Source organism: Chiloscyllium punctatum, unplaced genomic scaffold (assembly GCF_047496795.1).
Source record: "Chiloscyllium punctatum isolate Juve2018m unplaced genomic scaffold, sChiPun1.3 scaffold_439, whole genome shotgun sequence".
Lineage (NCBI taxonomy): Eukaryota > Metazoa > Chordata > Chondrichthyes > Orectolobiformes > Hemiscylliidae > Chiloscyllium > Chiloscyllium punctatum.
Window position 1 is genome coordinate 26,846 of NW_027310173.1, and position 7,771 is coordinate 34,616.

The 7,771-nt window shown below is 45.5% G+C and overlaps 1 non-coding gene across 1 annotated transcript; it reads right to left on the bottom strand.

Moving 5' to 3' along the window:
- Positions 1-4,986: 4,986 nt before the first annotated feature.
- trnal-uaa (transfer RNA leucine (anticodon UAA)) lies at positions 4,987-5,068 on the bottom strand. Its single transcript has one exon. It is a non-coding gene; the product is annotated as a tRNA-Leu (tRNA).
- Positions 5,069-7,771: the final 2,703 nt, after the last annotated feature.

A 7,771-nucleotide genomic window follows, 5' to 3' on the forward strand; every position in this document is an offset into this window, starting at 1 on the left:
TTGTCCATTCAGTGTATAAGTCCTGCTCTCTTTTGCCTTTCCAAAATGCAGCACCTCACATTTATCTAAATGAATCTCCATCTGCCACTCCTCGGCCCATTGGCCCATCTGATCGAGATCCCGTTGTCCTCTGAGATAACCATCTTCGCTGTCCTCCACACCTCCAAATTTACTGTCATCTGCAAAATTACTAACCATACGTCCTATGTTCACATCCAAATCATTTATATAAATGACAAAACAACAGTGGACCCAGCACCGATCCTTGTGGCACACCGCTGGTCACAGGCCTCCAGTCTGAAAAGCAACCCTCCCCCACCACTTTCTGTCTTCTACCATCGAGCCAGTTCTCTACCCAAAGGGTAATTCTACTGCCCCAACTTACAAGTTTGCCAATGTGACACCAGTTTCAAAAGTCCAACAAGAATCTATTCCTGATGCCAACAGGCGGGTCAGTTTGCCACCGGTGCTGTTTACACTTGGAATATACCTGGAGCAGAACAACACAAACCCAACTGGAGAGGGTGGCTCTGTATAAGGAGAGTCAGTGTGGAGTTAAAATTCAACAAATGTGATGAAATAAAATCAAAGATGAATGAAGGTAAGGCCGTCCAGTCTGTTTGACAACTTATTACAAAAGAGGCTGGATAAAAACTGAAGCTACTGTAATAAATGGCTCAAGCTCACCATGGAGAATTAATGCGCTCGGATGGAAAAATGCAGAAAGATCATAAATTACTGCAACTTGCAAACAGCAGAATTAAAATCCAACTTGCTTTGTACTGTAAGGATGAATATTTAAATCATGTTGTTCTCTATATATGAATTCTACAGATGGTCATTTATTATCGAGACAGAAAAGACAATCAATATTTTCTTTGACATCTAACTTGGATTTGGAGAAGATACTGTGGATGATTCCAGCCAACAGGATTGATTGTACAGACAGGTGAATAATAATGTCACCAGGAAATAGCAGAAGGTTGTGGAGGGAAGTGAACAGATTGAAGCCGCTGTGATGGAGTTTGGGATAAAAGGCTAAAGAGAGACAAACTCGACCGAACTACAGAGTGTGAAATGTGAACATGGAGAGAGTTACCTTGGTGTTCATGTGCACAGGTCTTTTACTGTGACAAGATCTGCTGAAGGGGGAATAGAAAACATGTGGGATCTTAAGCATCACAAATGACCCATTGAGTAAGGAGAAAGAAAATACATAAAGGGAAACCCGTGCTGTTCCTGGGGATCTGAAATCAAACCTCAGCAGGTCAGGCAGCATCTGTGAGAAGGGAACCAGAACCCATTTCTCCCACAGCAATCTGCAAGGCACCAAGGGAGCTCCCTGATCTGATTGGCTCTGTGCTAATTAACACTGCACACAGATATTAATCCAGTGGATCAGCTTCTTAGTTAAACAGTGAGTTCCTGAGAGTGACGAGGCAGACCCTTGTATGTTGTTCACACCGACATGGTCAGTAAAATGGTATCCTGTCCGTCCCATTGTAAACCCAGCTTCAGCTCTGACCATATTTCCTGAAACCCAGCAAAGGGGAGGAAACACTGCCTCCTGGTCTTAGGTTCTTCGCTGTAGGAAAAGGGGTCACTTCCTGTGATCTCCCTCTGACAACTCCATTGCTTTTAGTTTCTCTCACTTGATTAGCTTTCTGTTCCTTCTGGTTTCATGGTCTAGTCACACTTCGCAAAACTGAGGCTCCTGCTAAATGGTAGAATCGGGCTAGGGCATCAGTAAATGGAAGAATTAGTACAGGGGTATGAGTAAATGGGAGAATTAGTACAGGGGTATGAGTAAATGGGAGATTTGGTGGGAATCAATAAATGGGAGATTCGATGCACAGCGCCATTACATTGGAAAACTGGTGTGAGTGTCAATATATGAGAGAATTGGAGCAGAGCATGTCTAAATTGGGAAATAGGGGCAGGAAATCAATAAGAAGAATTGTTGTTGCAAGCATCAGTTAATCGGAGATTCAGTTCAGTGCACCATCAAATTAAAAAAAAAATGCAGGTTGCCAATAATTGGAGAATTCATTCAGGTGCCATTAAATTCGAAGTGCGAGAACGGGGGCAGGACAACACTCAATGGGAGAGTTGGTGCACTTCCAGGATTTGTGCAGGATAGGGAAACGGGGGAAATAGCCATAAATAGAGTCATACAATCATAGAGATTTACAACACAGAAAAAGATCTTTCGGTCTAACTTGTCCATGCCACAATTTAAGAATTCTGGCAGCACTCCACTAAATTGAACCATTGCAAGGAACAACTTAATGGGAGAATTGGGCAAGGTCTTATCAAAATGTAATTGGACCAGCCTCCACTACTTCCTCTGGCAGCTCATGCACACAGTGCCCTCTGCATGAAAAATGTTCCTCTTAGGTCCCTTTTATGTTTCCCCTCTCAACGTTAACATGTACCATCTGCTTCAGGACTCCCCCACCACAGGGAAATCACCTTGCCTTTTTAACCTATTGAGGACCTTCATGGAAGAATTGGTGCAGTGTAACACTAAATGGGAGAATTTGGGCAGGGCAATACTTGATGGGAGATTTAGAGGAGGGCACCCAAAAAGCGTTCGACGTTCTCAGTCAATATGATGATTGTGCAAGGCAGCACTTTGAGGAGAACTGGTTCAGGACTTCAGTAATTGGGGAAAGTGGTGCTCAGCAACACTGAATTGGAGAATTGGTGTGGGGTATCAGTAAATGAGAGACCTGGTGTAGGGTGCTGATAACTTCGAGAATTGGAGCAAATGGGAGAACACGGGCAGTGAATCAGTAAATAGGACAAATGTTGCAAAGGATTGATGGTCTAGAATCAATGCAGTGCACCACAAAATGGGGGAGTTGGTGCTGTTCACCACGAAAGGGAAGATATGTGTAGGATCAGTAATTAGGAGATTTGATGCAGGGATCGCCAAGATTAGAGAATTCTGGCAGCTGGTTACTAAATGAGAGAATTGTTGCAGAGAAATACTGAATGGGAGACTTGGTGCACAGTGGAGCTAAATTAGAGAGTGGGTGTATGGCAACAGGAAATGGGAGAATTAGAGTAGCGCACCCTTAAATGGTAGAATCGGGCTCGGGCATCAGTAAATGGGAGAATTAGTACAGGGATATGTGTAACTGGGAGATTTGGGGGGAATCAATAAATGGGAGATTCGGTGCACGGTGCCATTACATTGGAAAAGTGGTGGGAGTGTCAATATATTAGAAAATTCAAGCAAAGCATTTTGAAATTGGGGAATAGGGTCCAGGGAATCAATAAAAAGAAGAAATGTTGCAAGCATCGGTAAATTGGAGATTCAGTTCAGTGCATCACTAAATGATAAAAAAATCACCATGTCACCCGTACGTCGAAGATGTGTATCAGGGAACAGGTAAATGTAAGGAATTGATGTAGGACAACAATAATTGTAGAATTCATGCAGGTGTCATTAAGTTCTAAGTGGGAGGACTGGGGCAGGATAACCTCAGTGGGTGAGTTGGTGAAATTCCCGAATTAGTGCAGGATTGGTAAATGGGAGAATTGGTGCAGGGAAGCGGAGCAGTAATTACAACCTCAGAGATGTACAGCACGAAAACAGACCCTTCGATCCAACTTGTCCACACCGAAATTTAAGAATCCTGGCAGTTCTCCACGAAATTGGAGAATCATTGGAAGGAACTACAAAATGGAAACAATTGGGAAAGGACTTATCGAAATGTGAGAATTTGCAACAGGGCATCAGACACTGGGTGAATTAGTGCAGTTCAGCACTAAATGGGTGAGTTATGCTGTGTTGCACTAAATGGGAGAATTGGGGCAGGACAATATCTTTTGGAAGGTTTAGAGTAACGCACCCCTAAATTGGGCGAGGGCATCAGTCAGTATGGGGATTGGAGTGAGGCAACACTGAGTGGGCTTCAGTAATTGAGGGGAATGGTGCTAACCAACACTGAATTGGAGAATTGGTGCGGGCCATCTGTAAATGAGAGACCTGGAGCACAGTGGAGCTAAATTAGAGAATTGGTGCATGGCAACAGTAAATGGGAGAATTAGAGTAGCGCACCTTTAAATGGTAGAATCGGGCTCGGGCACCAGTTGCTGTGGTGAAACGTTGTTATCGCTCTCTGGTTTCCTTCATTCCTGTCCTGGTCAGGGAGGGTGGGGATTGGTCCCCTCCATCAGATGGAGGGACCAGCGCATTGTTGACCCAATTTAATCAAGAATGGAATTGGTCATCTTCACTTCTCATGGTTCATTGTTGTTCTCTTTTGTTGGATGTTACTTGAGCACTTTCTGGGACTTGACAATGCATTAAAGCTGCAGTATGTTTGGAAGCACGGTTTGGAATTGTCTCGCTGCAGTACATGACACAGACGAATCGTCAACACTTTCTCTATTCTTCCTGCCAACAACTTTTCCCCCTTCTTATTTGCGAGATAGGAGTTTTGTTTATGAAACGTTCCAAGAACAGGAACAATCCTCTGAAGCCGTGTCCAATTTAAAGTGGAATGGTTGTCCCTTTTACACGGGAAGAGCCGTTCCTGGGGAAGGATTTTCCATGTGCTGTGTCCCAGGGCGGAGCAGGAAGCCGCTGATTGAAGCTGCAGGAGCCGCTTTCTGTTGGCAGCGGGGCCTTGGAGAGATTGGGGCCACAGCTGCAGACTCGGGAGAGTTCTCGTGGTTGCAGTTTCGGGACATGGTTGGTCTCAATGCTTGAACTGAAATAATTGAGGCTCGGTGCTGAGGGCGGGCTCGAAACACCGAACTTCCAGACAAATGTACTGACTATTTGAGACACAGAAACTGGCCATGCAGATATCCGAAAGCAGAGGGGTTGAGGAGAGTCCGACAGCAAGGACTCAAACTGTTTTCAGAGTCAGTCGGAATGAGTTTACCTGAGCAGCGGCAAACACAACAACGAAGACGCAGACGGCCTGCAGAGGTTCTGCTCTGATCAACTGTTTGTCGCGGAGCAACCGCTGGTAGCGGTGGGATTCAAACCCACGACTCGATAGAGACTGGAGCTTAAATCCAGCGCCTTAGACCACTCGGCCACGCTATCACAGAGGTGCAGAGCGCCAAAATCTCATTACTAGCGTTTCAGCATCGCTTCACTTCAGGCACGAACAGATCGCGCATTCAGTAACGAATGTGGTGCAATTTCGAAAGTATTTGAAAGGGTTTCCAAGGTTTGCACTGTTTGGACAATAGCACGAAGCTGAATTGGCTTCGACAGTTTTCCCTGGAGCTTCAGGGCTGAGGAATGGCCTTACAGAATTTTATAAAGACATGAGGCAGACGGACAGAGAAAAGAGTCAGGGAGTAATTTTTCACAAGGCACATGAGTTCAAAGCGAGATAACATTGGTTTAATGTGAGAACAGTAATATTTAAAGGGGATGTGAGGGACACTTGTTTTGAACACAGACATTTCCGTGTGTCCAGAATGAATTGCCATATTTAGGGACAGAGACTGGTGCCCTCACAACATTTCAAAGGCATCTGAAAGGGTTCGGATAGATAAGGGACACATTTTGGCAAATATTGGTTAGATTAATTTCGGTTACCTGTTTAGCAGTGGCAAGTTAGACAGCAGGGTCTGTTTCCGTGCTTGGCAACTCTGAGACGCTCCAGAAGCTGACACCAGCTTGAATAGACCATTTGCTTAAAAACGCGTGCTGTTTGTTACTCAGCGCATTTGGCTATTTTTCCTGGAGGGTGGAGTTTGGCCTGAAGAAAAATACCACACAAATTGTGTTACCCCCTCAGCACTCCAGCGAATCCAAAAACTGACAGCTCTTAGCGTGGAACAGAAGCATAACAGAAAAGGCGGACCCATTCCCAGACACACTGACATGCTGACTTTGAGGGAGTGCGATTCGTCTATGTCATGTCCTGCAGCGAGACAATTCCAAACCGTGCTTCCAAACATACTGCAGCTTTAATGCATTGTCAAGTCCCAGAAAGTGATCAAGTAACATCCACCAAAACAGAACAACAATGAACCATGAGAAGTGAAGATGACCAATTCCATTCTTGATTAAATGGGGTCAACAATGCGCTGGTCCCTCCATCTGATGGAGAGGACCAATCCCCAGTCTCCCTGACCAGGACAGGAATGAAGGAAACCAGAGAGCTAGAACAACGTTTCACACCGTGATTGCCCACCGTTTCACCACAGCAACACAAACCGGCGAGCAGATTCAGTGTAGGATCTGGTTTCACATCAGCAATGAAATATCAATCCCCACTCACTTTCAGGGAAAACGGTGCACACCGTAAATTGTCTGGAATATGAATCCCCAGCGCAGTCTGTTTGGTCCCCGGGTTATACTGCTGTACAGACTTTCATATGGACAAAGTCCTTTTCAAAGGGAGTGTTTGTGGCTGTCCATACGACAATGGCAGCTGTTGCCCTCACTCTCACTGCCGTTCCTGGCCGTGTACGGGTTGCCATCCTCACCTTGTTCCCGGGGATTCAGGGTACAATACTCTGCTGGAGAAAACCGGAGCGTTTTGGAGCAGAAAGATGTGGAGCCCGTGTGCCTCCTGGAGTTGGTGTTGGAATGTTTGGCGGAGCTGGGAAGATGGTTTGCAGCATTTTCCTCACATTTCTGGGTGCCATCCTCAGGGCTGCAGAGTCTGTTGTGAAGCGCTGCTGTCCTGGGGCAGTTGGAATTGATTTGGTTTAATTCCCGCTCCTTCCGGTTTTTGGGGTTACAGACTGGGTCCAGATGAATTTGTTTATTGATGGAATCCGCAGATGAGTGTCCTGCTTCTAGAAATTCTCTGTCTGCCTTCTGTTTGCCCTGTCCTATTACTATTGTGCTGTTCTCACCAAACCTTGCCGTCTGGACGGATTGCTACTCGGGACAGCTGGTCCGTGACAATTCGGGACTGTCACACAATTTCTTTGCCAAGAATGGATATCCCCACGATTTCATTCCCAGATATCTGGCACACGAAATTCGCAACGAGGATATGTCACCAGGCAATTTGAAAAGCATACTCCCCGTTATTAAAATAAATTGCTGGGAACTGACAGTCAGACTCCTGTGGACACACTGGGTTACAACAGACACATAAACCGACAGCCTCACTCAGACAAAACTCCCCAGAACACAACACCCAATACCCATCATGTACAAACCTGGTTGTGTAGATTCCACGCAGCGACTGCATGAAACACTATATCGGAGAAACAGGCCGACAACTAGCGAGCTGCATTCATAAAGTTCAACTAACCCATAAACTCCACGGACGGCTGTTCCTTGGAGCTATCCACAGGGAACTGAGTGTCTCGGATACCGGGGCTTGGAACTTGGATCACATGACCGTCTGTGACACTGGTTACTTCCGGGTGTGACGTCACTCCTGAGGGAACACATGTAACTCTCGATTGCTCATTGAGAAATACATCCACCATAGCAGCGCCGAGAAATATTTCTGTTGTGTTTCTGGTGCTGATCCTGACATGTCCTCTAGTGCTGAGCTTATTCTGTGTTGCCTGATGGATCGGTGTGTGTTTCCGTGATCGGATTGTGGTCAGTCATCTGCGGTTTAGCTGCAATACTGTGCGCTGGAAACCCAGGTCCGACAGTCTCTATTTTGTTTTTCTCAAATTATACACAATTGCAACACAGTAAAGTATCAATTAATATTGGGAGGTGACATACAGAGGCGTGTAAAATGCCGAGGTTTTAGTGACACTTATACAATGGTGAGAGATAACCTTCATTCAGGAGATAAGGATGCAGAATGTGTTT